The following is a 24,645-nucleotide window of genomic DNA, read 5'->3' as shown; positions in this document are numbered from 1 at the left end:
ATAAATAGTAGCAACAAAAAGTTATAATGTGGAGAGATAAAAAGTCATAGATTATTAGGTTTTCTTTGTTTATAAAAACAGCATTAAGTGTTATCAATTAGAAAATTAGTTATAAGATAGTATTTCCAACCATCATGGTAACCTTGAACCAAATAACATACAAGGAAAAATAAAATATAATAAATAAAATTATAGCATCAGAGAAAATTACCATCACTGAAATGAAGACAGGAGGAAAAAAAAACAGAAGGAAGATAAGACCACAACACAACCACAAAGAAAAATAACAAAATGGTAGGAATTAGTCCATACTTAGCAGTAATAACATTGAATGTAAATGACTTAAACTCTCCACTGAAAAGACATAGAGCAGCTGAATGGATAAAAAAACAAGACCCAATGTTCTGTTCCCTATAAGAAACACACTTCACAGCTAAAGACACACACAGACTACAAATTAAATGATAAAAAAAAAGCCCATGCCATTAAAAACCAAAAAAGAGCAGAAGTAGCCATGATAACATCAAACAAAATACATTTGAAGACAAAAACTAAATGAAGAGACAAAAAGGGTCACTATATAATGATAAAGAGGTCAATTCAGTAAGAGAATATAACAATTGTAAATATGTATGCACCCAACACTAAAGCACCAAGATATATAAAGTATATTACTCGAGCTAAAGTAAAATGCAGGCCCCAATCCAATAATTGCTGGAGTCTCTTAACACTCCACACTCTAAACACTGGACAGATCTTACAGACAGAAAATCTACAAAGAAACATCCAACTCAATCTGCACCGTAAACCAAATGGACCTACGAGATATTTACAGAATATTTCATCCAAGGGCTGCAGAATATACATTCTTTTCCTCAGCACATAATCATTCTCAATGACACACCATATGCCAGGTCACAAAACAAGTCTTAAAACATTTTTTTAATTGAAATAATATCAAGTATCCTCTCTGATCACAATGGAATAAAATTAGAAATTGACAACAAGAGGAATTTGGGAAACTATACAAATACATGGAACCTTAAAAATATGCTCCTAAATGACAAGTGGGTCAATGAAGAAATTAATAAGGAAATTGGAAAATGTCTTGAAACAAATGATAATGAAACAAAACAAACCAAAACCTATGGGATACAGCAAAAGCAGTGTTAAGAGTGAAGTTTACAGCTATAAATGATTACAAAAAAACTTCAAATAAACAACCTAATGATGAATCTTAAAGAACTAAAAAGCAAGAGCAAATCAAATCCAATATTAGTGCAGAAAACAATAAAGATCAGAGAAAAATAAATGAAATTTAAATTTAAAAAAGAAAGATCAATAAAGCAGAGGTTTTTTCCTGAAAAGTTAAACAAAATTAACAAACCTTTAGCCAGAGTAACTAAAAAGGAGAGACAGAGAGAGACAGAGAGACAGAGAGAGAGAGAGAGACTATTCAAATAAATAAAAGTAGAGATTAAAAAAAAAAAAGACATTCCAACTGATATTGTAGAAATTTCAAAGGATTATTAGTGGTTATTATGAGCAACTATATGCCAATAAATTTGAAAATATAGAAGAAATGGACAGATTCCTAGACTCATACAACGAAACAAGATTAAACCATGAGGAAATAGAAAACCTGAACAAACCAATAATGTTGTTTTCAGAATGTGGTTATAAAAATAAATACATAAAGAGGCAACTAATAAGAAAAAAGAACAAAGCCATAAGAAAAATATCCCTTTGAAATAAGCTAACAAAAAACAAGAAGAATTGTCACATTTCTGAGAACGGGGTATCTTACTGCCAAACAAAGATTATTGATACTAATTCTCATCTTTGATTACATAGATAGATACAAACAACTACAATAGGCAATTTGTTAACTAAAAGTTTTATATATACCACCAAAACCATAATACCTTTTTCACAGTAGAGAAAATGCAAAATTATATAAAGGAAAGTTAATCCTGAGGACAATATAAGAACATGAGCTCTAATAAGCATTAGATAAAATTCATCAGATGAGAAACTAAGATGTCTCATTTTCTGCTAAGATGAGATAAGCATTTACAGGCAGCACCTCCTGAATATACTGCTCAGTGACCACTATGGACCAAATAAAAGGAAAGACTAAAAGTAAATTCTATGTATCAAAAATTAAGTGCAAAATAACAATGACAAAAACTACAAAGTTTGGTAGAATTGACAATAGTTCTAGAAATTTCTTCATTGCTAGCAAGTATATCAATCATGTATAAATACAAAATAAATCCTTCAGAAGATTTAAGTAGCTTTATTTCATAATACAGCTACATGAAGAAACAGCACATAACCAGCATCACAATAGTAAATGAAGAAATATTTTAGTGGCTCTTTTGCACCAGTTAGGTTATATAATCCTATTAGATAGACCCTGTTAAATCACTGAATCTTTAAAAAACTGTATCTGATAGCAATGTTTACAGCTGAATTAACCTGAGAAAATTCAGATATTTCCCTAACCAAATAAGGAATAAAGCTGGAATTTGAACCCAGGAAGACACAGCTGACACAGCACATCTGCCGATTATACTTAAAGAAGCAATAGGCACCAACACAACAGCAGCAGAAAGGGAAAGGAGTTCCCAGACTAGCAGCCATGTATATGCAGAGCCCAACACAGGACTCTCAATGTTCCTTAGTCTCCTACCCTGTTTTTGAAGAGCTGTGCTCGGTGTTGCAGCAGGCAGGGACAATCTACAGGAAGTCAGCAGAAAAGTTTGGAGAGAATTTCCTTCACATCTTCTGTCGCTGCAGGGAAACAAGGCTAATAAGGAGTTGTCAAGTTTATAAGTTAAGAGAGGAGGGTGGGGAAATGACTAGATCAAAAATACCTCAGTCCAGAAATAATACCATGTCCAGATTCCACAGAAAAGTACATGATATATTTAGATCAGGATCTAAATGTAATAAGATAAATGTTTTTGGTTTTTGTTTTTTTGTTTTTTTTACTTTTGTTTTATTTCTTCAAAAAAGGGGAGGGATACATGTGCAGAACATGCAGGTTTGTTACATAGGTATATGTGTGCCATGGTGGTTTTCTGCACCTATTGAACTATACTCTAAGTTCCGTCCCCTTGCCCCCAAACCCCCAACACACCCTGGAGTGTGCTGTTTGCCTCTCTGTGTCCGTGGGTTCTCAATGTTCAGCTCCCACTTATGAGTGAGAACATATGGTGTTTGGTTTTCTGTTCCTGTGTTAGTTTGCTGAGAATGAGGGCCTCAAACTCCATCCATGTCACTGCAAATAACATAATCTCATTCCTTTTTCTGGCTGCATGGTATTCCATGGTGTATATGTACCACATTTTCTTTATCCAGTCTAAACACCCATTGATGGGTGTTTGGGTTGGTTCCATGTCTTAACTATTGTAAATAGTGCTGCAGTAACATATGTGTGCATGTGTCTTTATAGTAGAATGATTTATATTCCTTTGGGTATATACCCAGTAATGGGATTGCTTGGTCAAATGGTATTTCTGCTTCTAGATTCTTGAGTAATAACCACATTGTCTTCCACAATGGTTGAATTAATTTACATTCCCACCAACAATGTGAAAGCATTCCTATTGCTCCACAGCCTTGCCAGCATCTATTATGTCCTGACTTTTTAATAATCACCATTCTGACTAGTGTGAGATAGTATCTCACTGTGGTTTTCATTTGCATTTCTCTGATGATCAGTGATGTTGGGATTTTTTTCATATGTGCATTGGCTGTGTAAATGTCTTCTTTTAACAAGTGTCTGTTCATAGAGAGGACACAAACAAATAGAAAAACATTCCATCCTCATAGATAGGAAGAATCAATATTGTGAAAATGGGCATAGTGTTCAAAGTAATTTATAGATTTGATGCTATTCCCATGAAACTACCATTGACATTCTTTACAGAATTAGAAAAAAGTATTTTAAATTTCATCTGGAATCAAAGAAGACCTTGTATAGCCAAGACAATCCTAAGCAAAAAGAACAAAGCTGGAGGCATCACGTTACCTGACTTCAAACTATACTACAAGGCTACAGTAACCAAAACAGCATGGTACTGGTACCAAAGCAGACAATATAGACCAATGGAGCAGAACAGAGACCTCAGAAATAACACCACACTTTTACAACTATCTGATCTTTGACAAGCTTGACAAAAACAAGCAATGGGGAAAGGACCTCCTATTCAGTAGCTGGTGCTGGGGAAACAAACTAACCATATACAGAAAATTGAAAGTGGACCCCTTCCTTACACCTTTAAAAAATTAACTCAAGATGGATTAGAAACTTAAATGGAAAACCCAAAACCATAAAAATCCTAGAAGAAAACCTAGGCAATATCACTCAGGAAATAGGCATGGGCAAAGAATTCATGACTAAAATGTCAAAAGCAATTGCAACAAAAGCCAAAAATGACAAATGGGATCCAACTAAACTAAAGAGCTTCTGCACAGTAAAAGAAACTATCATCAGAGTAAACGGGCAACTTACATAATGAGAGAAAATTTTTGCAATCTACCTGTCATGCACATCCATGTGAAGAGACCACCAAACAGGCTTTGTGTGAGCAACATGGCTGTTTATTTCACCTTGGTGCAGGTGGGCTGAGTCTGAAAAGAGAGTCAGCGAAGGGAGATAAGGGTGGGGCCATTTTATAGGATTTGGGTAGGTAAAGGAAAATTACAGTCAAAGGGGGGTTGTTCTCTGGCGGGCAGGAGTGGGGGTCACAAGGTGCTCAGTGGCGCAGCTTTTTGAGCCAGGATGAGCCAGGAAAAGGAATTTCACAAGATAATATCATGGCAAGGACTGGCCATTTTCGCTTCTTTTGTGGTGGAATGTCATCAGTTAAGGCGGGGCAGGGCATTAGCAATTCTTTTGTGATTCATCAGTTACTTCGGGCCATCTGGGCATATACCTCAAGTCACAGAGGATTCGATGGCTTGGCTTGGGCTGAGAGGCTTGACACTACCGATCTGAAAAGGTCTAATACCCAGAATTTACAAGAAACATAAATATATTTACAAGAAAAAAATCAAACAACCTCATCAAAAAGTGGGCAAAGGATATAAAGAAAATCAAAATGCCACTCTTGATATCACTTCTGTAAGAGAACTTAATTTTATCATTATCTTCTTTAAAAGTAATATTAGGTTTTTAAATAAGTGCCTAGAATTTTAAAGTTCTTTTTAAAAAGAAAATGTTTTTCTTAGTTCAAAAACAATATTTATTTTTATTTGTAGAGTTCTGTGAAGCTTATGATGTACCTTTGTGAATACGTTATTATTTGACTCTCATAATCAACCTATGACACAGGCAGGTAATTTTTATCCATTTTACAAAGGAGGAAAATGAACTGATGAGATTCACCCAAATTTCTACTGCTAAGGCAGGAAAAGATACCAACTCTGGTTTAACAACTTGTGAACTCTGCATTGGGAAGAATCTCAATTCAATTACCCTCCATAAATATTTTTTGAATACCTATTATGTAACACATAGACTCACTTTGGACTTAAACAATTTATTTAAAATTGAACAGTCACTAAGTCTATAACTTTTTCTACATAAATACAAATGAGAGTTCAGAAAAGTTTGTCCCTTTATAATCTTTAGAATTTAGGAAAACCAAGATTCAAGGAATTTGTTTATTACAAAGAAATGCAGTGATTAGTTATCCAATTCCATACAACTGCCTCAGTACATTTATGTTGTTGAAAGAAGGGCATATTTAAAAGTAAATGAAAAAACATATGTGTGTGTGTGTGTGTGTGTGTGTGTGTGTGTGTATCTATCAAAATATATAATATACTTGCTCCCTGTCTCATGTTTGGAGCAATCGCTTTGAAGTAAGAAATTAAGAAAATAACATAATAGCATAATAATAGTAAACATTATAGTAATAGTAAAAAAAATAACAATAGCTCATACAATGAATTGCTGTATTAACAAAGGCTAAAAAGAATTTAAGTAGCCCCTCTAAAGTTAAAGTTAAAGAGAATACTGTCTGTTTCAAGACAGATTGACCATATCTACCCTCCACATATTTTGCAAGCTCCATAAATTCCAGTTTCTTTCTTCCCTACATAGCTGCAAGGTCACAAAACAGATAAGCATAAGTTGCAAACCAAGTTTCCCAAAGATGTAAAATATGTTGCAAAAGAGACACAAAGGTCTTTGTTCTCACTTCTGCAAGCCTGCTTATTGCTTCACATAGCTCCTGCCTCAAGATGCTTAAAACGCACTGGTTTTCTTTGTTCAAGGCTCAGACTTTCAGGACGCATGTCTGCTGAGCCAGAGTATACCTAAAATAAAAGCTCTCCTGCCTCCGGATTGGTCTCTACAGTTTCTTAATTTTCTGCAACATTTTGGTGCCCAAACCTGGGACTGGGGATGGCAGGTTTCTATCTCTGCCTGTGGGACTGAGGCTCCTGGACAGGGAAGAACTGGGACGCTTGACACCAATGGGAGAGCTTCAACCCAAAAGGGGATCGGCCCTCCGTGTCCAGATGCCCTTTCTGACAGCGCAAATGGAACCAGTAAAGGGGATTGCTGGATAGTATCCGGAAATGAGAGCAGATATCTGAACCACGGTAAGGTTTGGGCCCTGAGGCACAACCGGTCCTTAAGGATGGAAGGGGAGCCTAATCACCTCCCAGGGTGTGAGGACTAATCCGACCCAGAAGGACTAGGAACAACGGGAGTTGCTCATTGATTTGGATGAAACTTTCACCCTAACTGACAGGGCGCAAGAGAGGCTTGTGGGTGGGTCAGGAAAGGAAACTGTAAGTAGTGAGAGGGGTTCGCCCCTTTTGACTAAAAGTAACCGACACAGGACAGGAGTGGCTCGCTAAGTTGGTTAGGATAAGAAACTGGAGGCGGTGAAAGTGGCTCACTGCCCTAACCAGGAAAGGGAATTAGGAGTGAGGACATGTGTGAGTGTGAGAGAGACAGTTCTGGGAAGAACCACTGCGAGAAGTCACGTGTAGGAGGCTGCAGGTTTCTTAGTAGAGGCTGTAAGCTCCCAGCAGTGTAGGACCAACCAGGTCCAATCATCCAGTGGGTCCAGAGTGAAAGGAAAGGTGAATGTGCTGCACCGTGAGAGGAGAAAGAGCATCAAAACCCACCACATTAGAATTAGAATGTATGTTAACGAACTTTAAGAAAGGCTTTGCAGGAGATTAAGGAGTTAAGCCCTCAGATGCTAAGAACTCTCTGTGAATTAGAATAGCCCTCTTTTAGTATTGGCGGCCTGCCAGAGATACTATAGATAAGGAAACAATTGGGGGTGTATTTAAGGTAGTGACTGGAGTCAGAGGACGGTCACGGCATTCAGACCAAATTTTCTTATATTGACTCATGGCTGGATGCAGTCTTGACTAGCAGCTTGTGGCAGAAATGCTCACAGCTTGAGCCGAAAGAAAGCAGCTTTGCGGGAAACCACAAAGTTAAAAAAGAAGTCCTAGATAAGTCAGCTGACTGTGCTGTCAGCTATGGAGAAAAAGAAAAGCTACAGGAAAAACCGTTTTGCAAGAACCACCAGAAGGAATGAAGACTCCTCCTCCATACTTTCCAATCTAGCCCCTTTTACCAAGGCTAACTGCCCCTGAGCAGCCAGGATCAGATGGATATATACCCCAGGCTATAACCCAGAAGGAGAAATCTGAGCCTTCACTCCAGGAAGTTAAAGTGGAAGCTGAGACAGCCAGGCAGGCTGTCTGAAGTCTAGTCATGCCTGAGTTATGCCAATGCCTGCCTCTCAAGCAACAAGAGGACCCCCACTTCAACAGACCTTGAACTGAGGAACTATTAGAAGGAAAACTAACAAACAGAAATAGCAGAAAACTAACGAACAGAAATGTAGAATAGCATCTACATCAACAAAAAGGACATCCACAACAAAACGCCATCTGTAGGTCACCATCATCAAAGACCAAAGGTAAATAAAACCACAAAGATAAGGAGAAACCAGAGCAGAAAAGCCTAAAATTCTAAAAACCACAGCTCCTCTTCTCCTCCAAAGAATCGCAGCTCCTCACGAGCAAAGGAACAAAGCTGGACAATGAATGACTGACAAGCTGACAGAAGTAGGCTTCAGAAGGTCAGTAATAACAAACTTCTCCGAAGTAAAGGAGGTTGTTCGAACCCATCACAAGGAAGCTAAAAACCTTGAAAACAGATTAGATGAATTGCTAACTAGAATAAACAGTATAGAGAAGACCTTAAATAACCAGTTGAAGCTGAAAACCATGGCACAAGAACTACATGACACATGCACAAGCTTCAGTAGCCAATTCGATCAACTGGAAGAAAGGGTATCAGTGATTGAAAATCAAATGAATGAAATAAAGCAAGATGAGAACTTTAGGGGAAAAAAAAGTAAAAAGAAACGAACAAAGCCTCCAAGAAATATGGGACTATGTGAAAAGACCAAATCTACATTTGATTGCTGTACCTGAAAGGGACGGGGAGAATGGAACCAAGTTGGAAAACACTCTTCAGGATATTACCCAGGAGAACTTTCCCAAGGCCTCCCAACCTTGAATGTTGCCAGGCCAACATTCAAATTCAGGAAATACAGAGGACACCAAAAAGATACTCCTTGAGAAGAGCAACCCCAAGACACATAACTGTCAGATTCACCAAGGTTGAAATGAAGGAAAAAATGTTAAGAGCAGCCAGAGAGAAAGGTTAGATTACCCACAAAGAGAAGCCCATCAGACTAACAGCAGATCTCTCGGCAGAAACTCTACAAGCCAGAAGAGGGGGGCCAATATTCAACATTATTAAAGAAAATAATTTTCAGCCCAGAATTTCACATCCAGCCAAATTAAGTTTCATAAATGAAGGAGAAAATCATTTACAGACAAGCAAATGCTGAGAGATTTTGTCACCACCAGGCCAACCTTTCAAGAGCTCCTGAAGGAAGCACTAAATATGGAAAGGAAAAACCGGTACCAGTCACTGCAAAAACATGCAAAACTGTAAAGAACATCAATGCAAGGAAGAAATTGCATTAGCTAATGGGCAAAACAACCAGCTAGCATCATAATGACAGAATCAAATATATACACATAGCAATATTAACCTTAAATGTAAACGGGCTAAATGCCCCAATTAAAAGACAGACTGGCAAATAGGATAAAGAGTCAAGACCCATCAGTGTGCTGTATTCAGGAGACCCATCTCATGTGCAGAGACACACATAGGCTCAAAATAAACGGATGAAGGAAGATCTACCAAGCAAATGGAAAGCAAAAAAAGCAGGGGTTGCAATCCTAGTCTCTGATAAAACAGACTTTAAACCATCAAAGATCAAAAGAGACAAAGAAGGCCATTACATAATGGTAAAGGGATCAATGCAACAACAAGAGGTAACTATTCTAAATATAAATGCACCCAACACAGGAGCACCCAGATTCTTAAAGCAAGTCCTTAGAGACCCAAAAGAAACTTAGACTCCCACACAATAACAATGGGAGACTTTAACACCCCACTGTCAATATTAGATCAACGAAACAGAAGTTTAACAAGGATATCCAGGAATTGAACTCAGTTCTGAACCAAGCAGACCTAATAGACATCTATAGAACTCTCCACCCCAGATCAACAGGATATACATTCTTCTCAGCACCACATCGTACTTATTCTAAAATTGACCACATAGTTGGAAATAAAACACTCCTCAGCAAATGTAAAAGAACAGAAATCACAACAAACTGTCTCTCAGTGCAATTAGACAGTGCAATTAAATTAGAACTCAGGATTTTAAAACTCACTTAAAACCACACAACTACAGGGAAACTGAACAACATGTTCCTGAATGACTACTGGGTAAATAAAGAAATGAAGGCAGAAATAAACATGTTCTTTGAAACCAGTGAGAACAAAGACACAACGTACCAGAATCTCTGGGACACATTTAAAGCAGTGTGAAGAGGGAAATTTATAGCACTGAATGCCCACAAGAGAAAGAAGGAAATATCTAAAATCGACAACCTAACATCACAATTAAAAGAACTAGAGAAGCAAGAGCAAACACATTCAAAAGCTAACAGAAGGCAAGAAATAACTAAGATCAGAGAAGAACTGAAGGAGATAGAGACACAAAAAAAAAACCCTTCAAAAAATCAATGAATCCAGGAGCTGGTTTTTTGAAAAGATCAACAGAATTGATAGACCGCTAGCAAGACTAGTAAGAAGAAAAGAGAGAAGAATCAAACAGACACAATAAAAAATGATACGGGGGATATCACCACTGATCCCACAGAAATACACATTACCATCAGAGAACTATAAATACCTCTACGCAAATAAACTAGAAAATCTGGAAGAAATGGATAAATTTCTGGACACAAACACCCTGCCAAGACTAAACCAGGAAGAAGCTGAATTTCTGAATAGACCAATAACAGGCTCTGGAATTAAGGCAATAATTAATAGCCTACCAACCAAAAAGAGTCCAGGACGAGAAGGAGTAACAGCCAAATTCTACCAGAGGTACAAAGAGGAACTGGTACCATTCCTTATGAAACTATTCAAATCAATAGAAAAAGAGGGAATTCTCCCTAACTCATTTTATGAGGCCAGCATCATCCTGATATCAAAGCCTGGCAGAGACACAATAAAAAAAGAGAATTTTAGACCAATATCCCTGATGCCCTGATGAACATGGATGCAAAAATCCTCAATACAATACTGGCAAATAGAATCCAGCAGCACACCAACAAGCTTATTCACCACGATCAACTCAGCTTCATCCCTGGGATGCAAGGCTGGTTCAACATACACAAATCAATAAACATAATCCACCACATAAACAGAACCATCAACAAAAACCACATGATTATCTCAATAGATGTAGAAAAGGCCTTTGACAAAATTCAACGCCCCTTCATGTTAAAAACTCTCAATAAACTAGGTACTGATGGAATGTATCTCAAAATAACACAAGCTATTTATGACAAACCCACAGCCAATATCATACTGAATGGGCAAAAACTGGAAGCATTCCCTTTGAAAACTGGCACAAGATGGGGATGCCCTCTCTCAACACTCCTATTCAACACAGTGTTAGAAGTTCTGGCCAGAGCAATCAGGCAAGAGAAATAAAGGGTATTCAATTAGGAAAAGAGGAAGTCAAATTGTCCCTGTTTGCAGATGACATGATTGTATATTTAGAAAACCCTATCGTTTCAGCCCAAAATCTCCTTAAGCTGATAAGCAGCTTCAGCAAAGTCTCAGGATAAAAACCAATGGGCAAAAATCACAAGCATTCCTATATACCAATAACAGACAGAGAACCAAATCATGAGTGAACTTCCATTCACAATTGCTACAAAGAGAATGAAATAACTAGGAATTCAACTTACAAGGGATGTGAAGGACCTCTTCAAGGAGAACTACAAACCACTGCTCAAGGAAATAAAAGAGGACACAAACAAATGGAAGAACATTCCATGCTCATGGATAGGAAGAATCAATATTGTGAAAATGGCCATACTGCCCAAGGTAGTTTATAGATTCAACGCCATCCCCATCAAGCTACCACTGCCTTTCTTCACAGGATTGGGAAAAACTACTTTAAAGTTCATATGGAACCAACAAAGAGCTGGCTTTGCCAAGTCAATCCTAAGCAAAAGAAACAAAGCTGGAGGCATCATGCTACCTAACTTCAAACTATACTACAAGGCTACAGTAACCAAAACAGCATGGTACTGGTACCAAAACAGATACATAGAGCAATGGAACAGAACGGAGAAATACCACCACACAGCTACAACCATCTGATCTTTGACAAACCTGACACACAAAAGCAATGGGGAAAAGATTCCTTATTTAATAAGAATGCTTTTACACTGTTGGTGAAAGTGTAAATTAGTTCAACCATTGTGGAAGACAGTGTGGCAATTCCTAAAGGATCTAGAGCTAGAAATACCATTTGACCCAGTGATTCCATTACTGGGTATATAACCAAAGGATTATAAATCATGCTACTAGAAAGACACATGCAGCACTATTCACAATAGCAAAGACTTGGAACCAACCCAAATGTCAATCAATGATAGATTGGATTAAGAAAATGTGGCACATATACAGCATGGAGTACTATACAGCCATTAAAAAGGATGAGTTCATGTCCTTTGCAGGGACATGGATGAAGCTGGAAACCATCATCCAAATACCATCACAGTGAGTATTAGGGCTTTAGTACATACATTTTAAGGAGACACATGATACTTCCTGGAGATCAGGATCAAGGAAGGAAGAGACTGGGGGTAGGACTGATCATTCATACGGATGTAGGAGGCACTAGGGATGACAGTGGGACCTGGAGTCAAAGGAAAGATCATGAACATCATGCTGAAAGCTTTAAGGGATAAGGAATGACAGAGAAGTTGGTAAATTATAACAACAAAGAGTGGTATAGGGTGGTAAAAGTAAGTGGCATGAATGTCAAAAAGACAAGGGGGTTGCACATAGCGTCAGAGAAGTAATAGTTAGAAGGTGGTATTGGGAGCTCAGAAGATGATGCCAAATCCAAGGAATATAAAAGGATCAACATCCCCCACTTGAAAAAAATAAGTAGAAACCTCTTCCCACGGAAGAGCCAGGTCTCTGGAAAGGCAACTGATGAAGACAACATCCAGTAAAGAGGATATAGATGTGGATGTAGAATAGTTCCTTAACCACTCAATTGATGTTCTATCTAGAGGGCACTGTGAAAAGTTTCTGGAGGGAGAGAAAGAGTCAGGAAACAAACAGTGCTGTTCCTGCAACATGAGGATGAGAATGCAGGAAAAGAGAAATAAGCAGAAAAGTTTACATGATGGAAACACCACAGATAGGAATGGAGAGCTGGTACCTTAGGCTGGTGGCCTAATTTTGACATGAATTGGTTTCAGTGTTTTCCAGGTAGATAGGAACAATAGAAAATAGGGAAGTGGGCCAGGAGCAGTGGCTCACGCCTGTAATCCCAGCACTTTGGGAGGCCAAGGTGGGCAAATCACAAGGTCAAGAGATCAAGACCATCCTGGCCAACATGTGAAACCCTGTATTTACTAAAAATACAAAAAATTAGCCAGGCGTGGTGGCACGCACCTGTAGTCCCAGCTATTCAGGAGGCTGAGGCAGGAGAATCACTTGAACCCAGGAGGCAGAGGTTGCAGTGAGCCGAGATCGCACCAATGCACTCCAGCCTGGCGACAGAGGGAGACTCCATCTCAAATAAAAAAAAAAAAAAAAAAAGAAAAGAAAGAAAAGAAAATAGGCAAGTGCTGCCTGGATTAACCGCATTCATGCTAGATGGTCCATAAAATAGGCTCTCTGAGAAGCAGAAACACAAAATATTTTTTAAAGAATTGAATATCCAATATTTTTAAAACATTCAAATAGTCAGCATGGAAAAAATAAGAATTTGGGGGTGGGGGGGCTGGCGTGTAGGGATTTCTTATGTTTGTTTTATATATTACTACTGTTTTTTTGAATTATACTAAGAAGGGAATTCCATCATCTTGGTAACACCAAAGCCTTTTTATAGGACTTAGTCCTTATACTTTCAAAAGCATTCTTTGGTGACTAGGAAAATCTCAACCTGTGTGGGAGAAGATGAAACAGTCAAATTGATAGCCCAGGCTCTGGGGAGAGGTCTATAGTTTGAGGACCCTGGTGGAGCTATGTAGTTCCATACGGTTCAGGAAACACTTTCACTTAGAAAGTGAAAGAAAATTCATAACACAAGGTTCAAATGTTTGAGACCTCAGAGTCAAGCTCACACTTGGCAGGCAGGTTACAATTAAAAACTGTAAAAGAGGGAACTTGAGAAATGATCAAATTCTGTCTCAGATTCTGTCTATACCACACTCACAGATCCATTTAATTTCATCCAAAGAGTTGACACTTTCAGCACACAGGACTCATTCATTGCATTATGTTTCCCCACTGATCTCAGGTTGTGAATGATTCTGTCTAGCAAGAAAACAGCACATCTTAGGCAACAATCATTTTGGCTTTATCTTTCTTTATATGAAATACAAATATGACACTCAGAACATCTGAAATAAGCAAGGTTGATACACCAAGTTGATCTGATTCCAGCAACACTTAATAAACTTGGCATTTTTAGTCAGTTATACAGCCTGCATAGGAGAAAATGTACATCTTCCATTTAATTGTAATGTACTGGCAATAGCTAAGCAGCCTTGTGTTTTGTGAGCATTATTTAGGATGCAAGTGACAGAAACGTATTTCAAACAAGCCTGAGTGAAAGTAGAAATTATAAGTCCATTTTGCTGGGAACAGCTTCAAGGCTTATGGAATCAAGACTGGAGGGGTGAAAACGCCAGGACTAAAAAATATTAACTCTTAAAACATCAGCTCGCTCTCTCTCTCTCCCTCTCAATTGCTCCATCTGCTTTTTTCTCTGAGTTGTTCTCTGATGAGTTTCTTACACAAAGCAGACAAGAATAACACCAGTAACTCTGGAGTCATCTCTCCTTCAGACAAGGTCAAAATAGCCCTACTTCTACTTCTACTTTGGAAAATTCTTGCAACAGACTCTGATTGACCATGCTTCTGTCATATGCTTTTCCCTTGAACTGTAACTTAAGAGGCCTAACCTGAGATATTTGTTCATCCCAAAAAGTGGATCTACGGGACCATGGTTAATAGTCCCACCAGATTACATGGAAGGAAGGAGGAGTTCTTAAAGGAACCATAAAACTAGTTATCATAGTACACTAGAGAGAGATCACTATGGCCATCCTCAAAAACATTCAGAATCTGGGGGCTCCAATTTGTTAGCATGTAAACACAAGAAAATATTAAGTCTCTTTTCCGTGTTAAGACTTAGCAATAAGTACTGGAGAAATAACCATGTAGAAGACAGAAATAATTCCTGTTCTAGACTGGGAACAGTGGCTCATGCCTATAGTCCCAGCATTTTAGGGGTAAAATTTAATAAAAAAAATTTTCTCCATCCCATTACACCCATGGTTGACTCATTCAAGATCCAGTTCTCATGTCCTCCAAGGTAGACCTCTGTGCCCTCTTCGGGGTGCCCTACATGTATGCTGAAGTATTTCTCAGCATCCAACAATTACTTATTTTTGAGACATTTGTCATTGAAAATCTCAAAAGACATACAAAAATAGACAAAATTGTATATTGAATTCCCATGTATCCACTGCCCATTTCAACAATTATTACCTAATCCTGTTTTATCATTATTCCTCTTCAATCTCAAAAGCTACATTTTTTTCATAAATAGCTTTAGCATATATATCTTAAAAAAACAAGGACTCCAAAAACAAACATATTCTCCAATTACACTTAAAAGTTAACAATAATTGCCTTTTATCAACAAATTATCTACCATTGACATTTTCATCCATCATCTAAGTCATACATGTTTTCTTGCTACCGTTTGTTCCAATTAAGCTCACACATTGTGACTAGTTGATAAGTTTTTTGTATACCTTTTAATCTATGAATTCCCTCATTACCTTCTTTTTCCCTTGCAATTTCTTATTTTAAAAAACTGAGTTGTTGGTTCTTTTGAATATTTCACAGCCTGGATTTTGCTAATTGTAGTATGGTTTACATGTTCTTCTGTTCCCCTGAATTTCCTGTAAATTGATCTAGAGGTTAATTTAGTCACACTCTTGCTTGATCTTTTTTTTTTTTTTAATCAAGATTTTGTTAGGCTGTGTAATGTTGTTCTGTTAGGAGGCACATAATGTCTGGTTATGATCAATGACTAGATCCATTAATTTATTGCTTTTTTAAAGAAAAACTTGTCTGCATTTCTTTAAACAGGGTCTACTCTGTGCCACTTCCAAAACAATAAAATTGAAGCCAGGCTCTCTGGGGAAGCCACTGCCACCTTATATTGTCCAGGTAGGAGATCATAGTAATGATTATGACAGCTATTATCAAGTGAGCTCTTGGAGTGGTTTATCTAAATTTCTAACATAAAGGTAGGCAACAAGGAAAGTACAGCATTCTCTAAATGCACCCCAAGGATAATCTCACATTACTGCTTTTATTTCCCCCTCAATATCCTTTTGGAATACAGAGCCCAGACACAAGAATGAGGGAAAGAGATGGTGACAATTTTGCAGAATATCCCTTTAATGTAGTGCAAGTTTCAAACATGGAGAAAGCAAAGAAAAAAAATATTTGCTATTAGAAAGATACGTGCAAAATAAAGGCAAGTATTTTGAATGCACCATAATAAGCGTTCTGTACTTGAACTAAAAATACACTAAAGTGGGAAGTCTAAGCCACGAGTCAGCTGCTCAGGTGTTGATTATTATAAACACTGTAGTGTGATTCCCAAATGATGTAGGTGAGCCCACAGTATGGGCATAGGTAGCAATATTAAGATGATAGGGCAAATGCTGTGTCTAGGATTTTATTACATAAAAGCAGGCTCAAATTAGCAGCTGTTATAAAACTACCATTATTCATTTTAAGATAGGGCTTTGCTTTCACACCTGTCTTGCCTTTTTTTAACACTGGTCAAGAGAAAATAGTAAGTTATCCACCTGAATGAAACAAATATTAGTACTTACTTTAACTATTGTATCATTCTGAAACCGACCCAATTTTGTTAAAGATAATGTTTACTGTAGAGTTCTATTTTTTGTTCTTTGCTTGCCTATCCAGTTTTACTACATATTATTTAACAGGGTGTGGAAGTTAACCTAATACATTGAGGTCTACATGTTTGTTTTTTCCAATAATCATGAATAGGTACTACATTATATTAAGTGTGTTTTCTGATCCTGTTAAAAAGGTAAAACAGTTTTTCTCTATTAATATGTTAGAGTTAATTAAAGATATTTTCAAATGTTAAATTTTCGTTGCATTTCTTTCTTCTTTTTATTTTCTTGGATTGAATTTCGTAATTTTTATTTGTTTGGGCCTTTGCATTTAGAGACATGAATAAAATGAGCATGTAATTTTCCTCTCAAAAAATAAGAAAAAATTAAAATGTTCCTTGCTTACTAAACAAAAATGAAATAAAAAAATAAAATGTTTCTTAGGATTTTCTTAGAAAAAAAATCTTCCCACAAAATCAACAAACCTTATAACTAAGAAAAACAAATAAGAAAAATACACAAAGAAATAAAATCTGGTGGCTCATGCCTGAAATCCCAACACTTTGGGAGGCCGAGGTGGGCGGATCACAAGGTCAGGAGATCGAGACCTTCCTGGCTAACACGGTGAAACCCCGACTCTACTAAAAATACAAAAAAAATTAGCCGGGCGTCGTGGCGGGCGCCTGTACTCGGGAGGCTGAGGCAGGAGAATGGCCTGAACCTGGGATGCAGAGCTTGCAAGTGAGCCAAGATCTCGCCACTGCACTCTAGCCTGGGCAACAGAGTGACACTCAGTCTCAAAAAAAAAAAAAAGAAAAGAAAGAAAATCAGAAGTGAAAGAGGAGACACTCCAACTCATGCCACAGAAATGTGAAGAATCCCTATAGAATCCCTACAAATAATTGCATGTCAACAAAGCCAGGTGTGGTGGCGTATGCCTGTAATCCCAGCACTTTCGGAGGCCAAGGCCGGTGGATCACTTGAGGTCAAGAGTTCAAGACCATCCTGGCCAACATGGTGAAACCCCGTCTCTACAAAAATACAAAAATTAGCCAGGCATGATGGCAGGTGCCTTTGATCTCGGCTATTCAGGAGGCTGAGGCAGGAGCATCGCTTGAACTCGGCAGGCAGGGGTTGCAGAGAGCCAAGATCATGCCACTGCACTCCAGCCTGGGTGACGAGTAAAACACCGTCTCAAAAAAAAGAAAGGAAAAAATATATATGTATCAACAAAATGGACAACTTAGAAAAAATGGATAAAGTCCTAAAAACATACAACCTACCAGGATTGAATCATAAAAAATTAAAAAGTCTCAACACTCCAATAACTAATAAGGAGATTAATTTAGTAATCAAAAGCCTTCCAACAAAGAAAAGTCCAGCACCAAATGCCTTCACAGATGCATTCTACCAGAATGAGGGACAGAGATGACATGATAATCACAAAAGACACAGCAAAAGCATTCCACAAGATTCAACACCCTTTGATGATAAAAATTCTCAAAAAATTGGGTAGAGAAGGAATTTACCTCGACACAATAAAGGCCGTATGTAAAAAACACACAGTTAACATCATACTCAATGGTCAAAAACTGAAAGCTTTTTCTCTCATATCTGGAACAAGGAAATGATGCACATTCTCACCACTTCTATCCGGCATAGTATTATAATTCCTAGCCACAGTAAGTAGAAAAGAAAAGGAAGAAAAAGTATTCAAATCAGAAAGGAAGAAGATTATCTCTGTTTGCACATTACATGATCTTATAGATGTGCAGAAAATTTTATTTCTTCACATGATACGTAGAAAATTCTAAAGATTAACCAAAAAAATTAAGATAAACAAATTTAACAAAGTTTCAGGATACAAGATCAATACACAAAAATCAGTTGTGGTTCTATACACTACAATAAATTATCAAAAAGGAAATTAAGAAAAAATCTTGGCTGGGCAAGGTGGCCCATGCCTGTAATCCCAGCACTTTGGGAGGCCAAGGCAGGTAGATCACTTGAGGCCAGGAGTTCGAGACAAGCCTGGCCAACATGGCAAAAACCCCACCTCTACTAAAAATACAAAAATTAGCCAGGCATGGTGGCACACAACTGTAATCCAAGCTACTCAGGAGGCTCAGGCAGGAGAATCGCTTGAACGCGGGAGGCGCAGGTTGTAGCGAGCAGAGATCGCACCACTGCACTCCATCCTGGGCGACAGAGCAAGATCTGTCTCAAAAAAAAAAAAAAAAAAAAGTCTAACTTATAGATCTGGAAAGTGAATTGGTGGTTGCCAGGACCTGGTGGAGAGGAGAAAACAGGAAGGTATTCACCAAGGGGTACAAAATTTCAGCTACACAGACAGTAACTGCTAGAGATCTACTGTATAGCATAATGCCAACAGTTAACAACACTGTATTACATACTTAAAATCTTGCTAAGGAGATATCTTATGTTAAGTGTTCTTATTACCAAAATAATAATAATAATAAGTCAGAGGGTGGGAGGAAACTTTTGAAGATGATGAACAGATTTATGGCACAGATTGTGGTGACAGTTCCATGGTTGTTTACTTATCTTCAAACTCATCAAGTTGTACACATTAAATATGTATAGCTTTCTGCATGTCAACTGTACCTCATTAGAGGTTTTTTTCTTAAATTCAGGTGAGAAAGGGGGAAGGGGGAAGATGAAAGAGATATTTTTTAATTTGTCAAAATGAAGTATCATAACTTCATTCCTTACACTCCCCATCCAAAACACACATACACACACATACACACACACACACACACACACACACTTCCCACAAAGAAAAAGCCAGGCCCAAATGGCTTTGTGGTGAATTCTATCCAACATTTAAGGAAGCATTAACATTAATCTTTCACAAACTCCCCAAAAACATGTAACACCAGGATTTTGGAGGCTGTGACTCAAAATGGGGTCATAGTATGAGCCAGGATCATCCTGATACCAAAACCAAAGACATCACAAGAAAAGAAAACCATAAATTAATATTTCTTATGACTGACTATAGGTGCCAAAAAACTCAACAAAATACCAGCCAACCTAACAAGGAACATATAAATGGATTATATACCATAACCAAATGGGACTATTCCAGAAATACAAAGTTGGTTCAAACTATAAAAATCAATTAATATACTGTAAAACAAAGTACACAAATCACATGATCATCTCAACAGACACAGAAAAATCACTGACAAAATCTAACACCAACACCTATTTATGGTAACAACCCTCAACAAACTAGCAACGAAACGGAACTTTCTCAACCTGACAAAGGGCATACAGAAACCCCACAGCTCACATCAGACTCAACAGTAAAAAACTGAAAGTGCTCCCACTAAGATCAAGACTTACAAGAATATTCACTCTTCCCACTTCTATTCAACATAGAGGTTCTATCCAAAGCAATTAGGCAAGAAAAAGAAATAGCATCCCAATTGGAAAGGAAGAAGTAAAACTATCTCTATTCAACATGACATGACCGTGTATACAGAAAATCCTAAGGAATACACACACACTATTAGAGCTAATAATTGAGGTCATTAAAGTTACAGGAAATAAGTTCAATATACAAAAAATTATTTTAATAGTATTTCTATATAGTATCAATAAACAATCAAAAACTAAAATAGAACAATTTCATTGAAAATAAAATTTTTTAAATCTCATTTAAAAATGTATTCTCTAGATAGTTCATCTAATTTACTAGACTTAGTACTAAATGCCACTTTTTTCCCCTAAAGTCTAAAGTTCATCATCAAAGTATAAAGATGTACTATCCCTGAAAACCCTCTGACCCTCAGGGCTGGTAGTTTCTACAGAAAAGTTTCAAAGTATTCAGCAAGGATAATAAATTCAAAATGAGTATGAATATTGCTTTTCAAGGTGAAAACTTAGAAGGTTGTAGCCCTCAAAATTGAGCTAGCATCTCAGTGTACTTTTTAACTCCTGTCACATTATTTCATGGTCATGCCTTCCATTTCAGGTCAATAAAGAAGCTACTCGGCTGAAATAATTCATTATTATCTTTCTTTTTTTTTTTTGAAACAGAGTTTTGCTCTTGTTGCCCAGGCTGGAGTGCAATGGCACAATCTCGGCCTCCCGGGTTCAAGCAATTCTCCTGCCTCAGCCTCCCGAGTAGCTGGGATTATAGGTATGCGCGACCATGCCCAGCTAATTTTGTATTTTTAGTAGAGATGGGGTTTCTCCATGTTGGTCAGGCTGGTCTCGAACTTCTGACCTCAGGTGATCTGCCCACCTCGGCCTGCCAAAGTGCTGGGATTAGAGGCGTGAGCCACTGCACCCGGCCAATAACTCATTATTTTCAAACTGTATTTTATTTATTCCTAACCTGCCCTCTAATTCTTAATAGGAAAAAATAACACCACCTCCTAGACTGTTACAAAATCTGTTTTTAAATTTTCATGTTCTTTTTATTTCTTTTCTTATACATAAGATAGCTAATTAAGTTCCTTGTTTGAAAGGCCTTTCTGAGATGCTGGCTTTCTTAAAACTTTGTACTAACCAGGCAATGGAGCCCTTACCTGTATCATCTTATTTCATCCTTATAATAAAGCTGTGTAATAGGTGCATTTTTAAATCTCTGATTTTCTAGATAAGGAAACTGAGGTTCAGAGAAGTATTCAAGGTTCTCAGAGTCAGAAGGTGTCAAAGAGTGGACACGCAAACCCAAATATTTCCAGCTCTGGCACCCTCACACTGATGACTGAACCACACTGCCTCTTAGGTTGCCCAGTATCTAGGTATGCCAACCAAGCACTTCCCTGGCATCTTAAATGGGGGTAGAAAAGCTTAAGTTTAGATCTTGTGGTGTTTTAGGAAGAGCACAAATGGTTTGTAAGGAAAATTCCTTTAGTGATTATCTAATTTCAAATTGTGGATGAAAACTCAAATATCCTGCCTCCAGGGGAAGAAGGAAATATTGCAATCCGCATAAAACTAAACCAATCTGCTTCTCTGTACTGTCCACGCACGGTAAGAAAATTTTCTTTTTTCGGCCGGGCGCGGTGGCTCAAGCCTGTAATCCCAGCACTTTGGGAGGCCAAGACGGGCGGATCACGAGGTCAGGAGATCGAGACCATCCTGGCTAACACCGTGAAACCCCGTCTCTACTAAAAAGTACAAAAAACTAGCCGGGCGAGGTGGCGAGCGCCTGTAGTCCCAGCTACTCGGGAGGCTGAGCCAGGAGAATGGCATAAACCCGGGAGGCGGAGCTTGCAGTGAGCAGAGATCCGGCCACCGCACTCCAGCCTGGGTGACAGAGCGAGACTCCATCTCAAAAAAAAAAAAAAAAAAAAAAGAAAATTTTCTTTTTTCCCAAATACTTTCATTGTTGCTACTAATCATAGTGCCATTTCTGTTGAGTACTTTATGATTTGCCAAATACTTTTGTCCCAACTTTTAATTTTGCAAATTTTTGAGTCTCCAAAAATGTTAAATAGTAGCACAATGAACACCTACCTGTACCTCTCTCACCTATATTCACTTCTTATTAAGATTTTGCCTCATTTACTTTATATTTGTACATTTTTGATGAGGCATTTGGGAGTAAGTGCAGACATTATGACACTTTGTCCTTAAATATTTCAGCAGCATTCTCCTAAGGACTTTCTTCTTAAACAACACCACCATCAAATCTATGAAAATTAAAAATAATTCTTTAATACTATTTAATATCTAGCCAATACTTAGCCTTTCTCAATTGTACTCAAATGTGTTCTACAGCTTTTGTAAATCCAGAATTCAATCAAGGTTCATGCATTTATTTGGTTCTCATATCTCTTTAGTTGTTTTTATCTGTAACTGTCCCACCACTACGTTTTTCATGACGTGGACATTTTGAAGAGCAGAGGACTGTTGTGTTAAAAAATGCCCCACTTTCTAGGCTTACCTATTTTGTTTCCTTATAACGAGATCCAGGATAAACATCTTTCTCAAGAATATTATGCAGATTATGTATATTTTTTATTTGCTTATAGAGGAGAAACATTAGGTTGTCTCATTTTGGGTGCTGATAATTTTGATCTTTTGATTAAGGAGGTGAGTGCCATTTCTCTCCATTATAAAGGTACATTTTCCTCTTTGTAATTAGTAATAATCTGTTGTGTAACAATTTGAGATTCTGTAAATATCCTATTCTCCAATTAACTTTCACCCAATCATTTTAGCATCCATAGATGATTCTTTTCTTTTCGGAAACAATTATTAAAATAGAGAGTGGCTGGGCACAGTGGCTCATGCCTGTAATCTCAGCACTTTGGGAAGCCAAGATGGACCAATCACTTGAGCCCAGGGGTTCAAGACTAGCCTGGGCAACATGGCAAATCGCCATCTCTACAAAAAAATATACAAAAATTATCCAGGCATGGTGGTGTGCACCTATAGTCCCAGCTACTCAGGAGGTGAGGTGGGAGGATAAACTGAGCAAAGGACGTCAAGGGTGTAATGAGCTGGGTGTGATGGCACAACTGTGCTACAGCCTGGGCAACAGAGCAATACCCTGTCTCAAAAACAAATAAATAAAATGGGGGTGCAGAATGGTGATTTTCAAACAGCTATTTCTTATACATTAATTAGGTGGCATTATTCATAAAGATGAGCAGTCCATTTTATCTATAAAGGGGGGCTTTAATTAATTTTAAAATATTTATTTAGCCTTTCCTGATAAAACTCGTGTTCAATATAGACAACTTTCAAAAATATAGAAAAGACCAAAGAAAAGCGTATTAACTCATAATGCCACCATTCTTAGCCACTATTAACATGTGATGTGTATATATCCTTCATTCTTTTTCTATTTATATGTTTTTGTTTATTTGTTTTTGTTTGTTTTGAGAAGGAGTCTTGCTGTGTCGCCCAGGCTGGAGGGCAGTGGCACGATCTCGGCTCACTGCAAGCTCCGCCTCCCGGGTTCACGCCATTCTCCCACCTCAGCCTCCCCAATAGCTGGGACTATAGGTGCCCGCCACCACGCCCGGCTAATTCTTTTGTATTTTTAGTAGAAACGGGGTTTCACTGTGTTAGCCAGAATGGATGTGTATTGTTGTATAAAAGTGGGATTGTACTCTATCAGCTTTTGTGAAGCCTGTTTTTTTACTTATGATTTTCAGATATCACTGAAATCTTATATGACAACTGTTTTTTTTTTTTTTGAGACAGGGCCTCACTCAGTCACCCAGTCTGGAGTGCAGTGACACAATCTTGGCTCGCTGCAACTTCCACCTCCGGGGTTCAAGCAATTCTACTGCCTCAGCCTCATGAGTAGCTGGGATTACCAGCTGTCACCACCATGCCCAGCTAGTTTTTGTATTTTAAGACAAGACCGGGTTTTACCATGTTGGCCAGGCTGGTCTGGAACTCCTGACTTCAAGTGATCTACCTGCCTCGGCCTCCCAAAGTGCTGACAGCCAATGCACCCAGCCCTTATATGAAAACACTGTTAATAATTTTATAGAATCCTATATCAAGGAGAATGATCATGACCTATTTAACATATCTACTATTGTTACAAATTTTGGTTACTTCCAATGTTTTATATTGTAAATACTTCTTCAATGAGTATTCTTGTTAACTCTTTAAACCCTTTTTGAGTATTTCTTGTGGGGTTTTTGAGTTAAAGCCTAGGTAAAACAGTTTAAATATTTTAATATTGTGAATTTCTGTGAGAAAGTTTAATATGTTCAAACTTTGATAAGACAACTTCAATACAGTGAGACTTTAAAATCATATTCTCACCCATAAGACAGATTCCAAAGAAGAGACCCAGATATCTCATGTACCTACTGGGATTATTGTGCTGTTTGAGAATGAGCTGCTTACACAGCATTTCACTAAAGTTTATTATAACTCTAATAAGCAGGTTGTCCATTAGATCTAAGAATCTGAACAAATTGGTGACATGGTCTCTACAGCAATGAGTCAGATGCTGTTAGAATCTGGTCAGGCGCAGTGGCTCATGCCTGTAATCCCAGCACT

General features: G+C 37.8%; 1 protein-coding gene across 7 annotated transcripts in view; it reads right to left on the bottom strand.

Annotated features, from left to right (window-relative positions):
* The window catches only part of LOC105470210 (cytochrome P450 2C3-like), a 112,451-nt gene that overhangs the window by 84,979 nt on the left and 2,827 nt on the right, over positions 1-24,645 (bottom strand). For 2 of the 7 annotated variants that reach the window (XM_071069454.1, XM_071069453.1), the window contains exon 2: positions 2,696-2,796. The exons of 4 other annotated variants lie outside the window; for them this stretch is intronic. The gene's annotated coding sequence lies outside the window, so the exon portion shown is untranslated. Of the gene's footprint in view, positions 1-2,695; positions 2,797-22,131; positions 22,151-24,645 lie in introns of those variants that run through there. One more of the 7 variants, XM_071069455.1, reaches the window with a different exon arrangement.

Source organism: Macaca nemestrina, chromosome 9 (assembly GCF_043159975.1).
Source record: "Macaca nemestrina isolate mMacNem1 chromosome 9, mMacNem.hap1, whole genome shotgun sequence".
NCBI classification, from domain to species: Eukaryota; Metazoa; Chordata; class Mammalia; order Primates; family Cercopithecidae; genus Macaca; species Macaca nemestrina.
The sequence above is the reverse complement of the archived record's forward strand: the minus strand, read 5'-3'. Positions and strand labels throughout refer to the sequence as shown.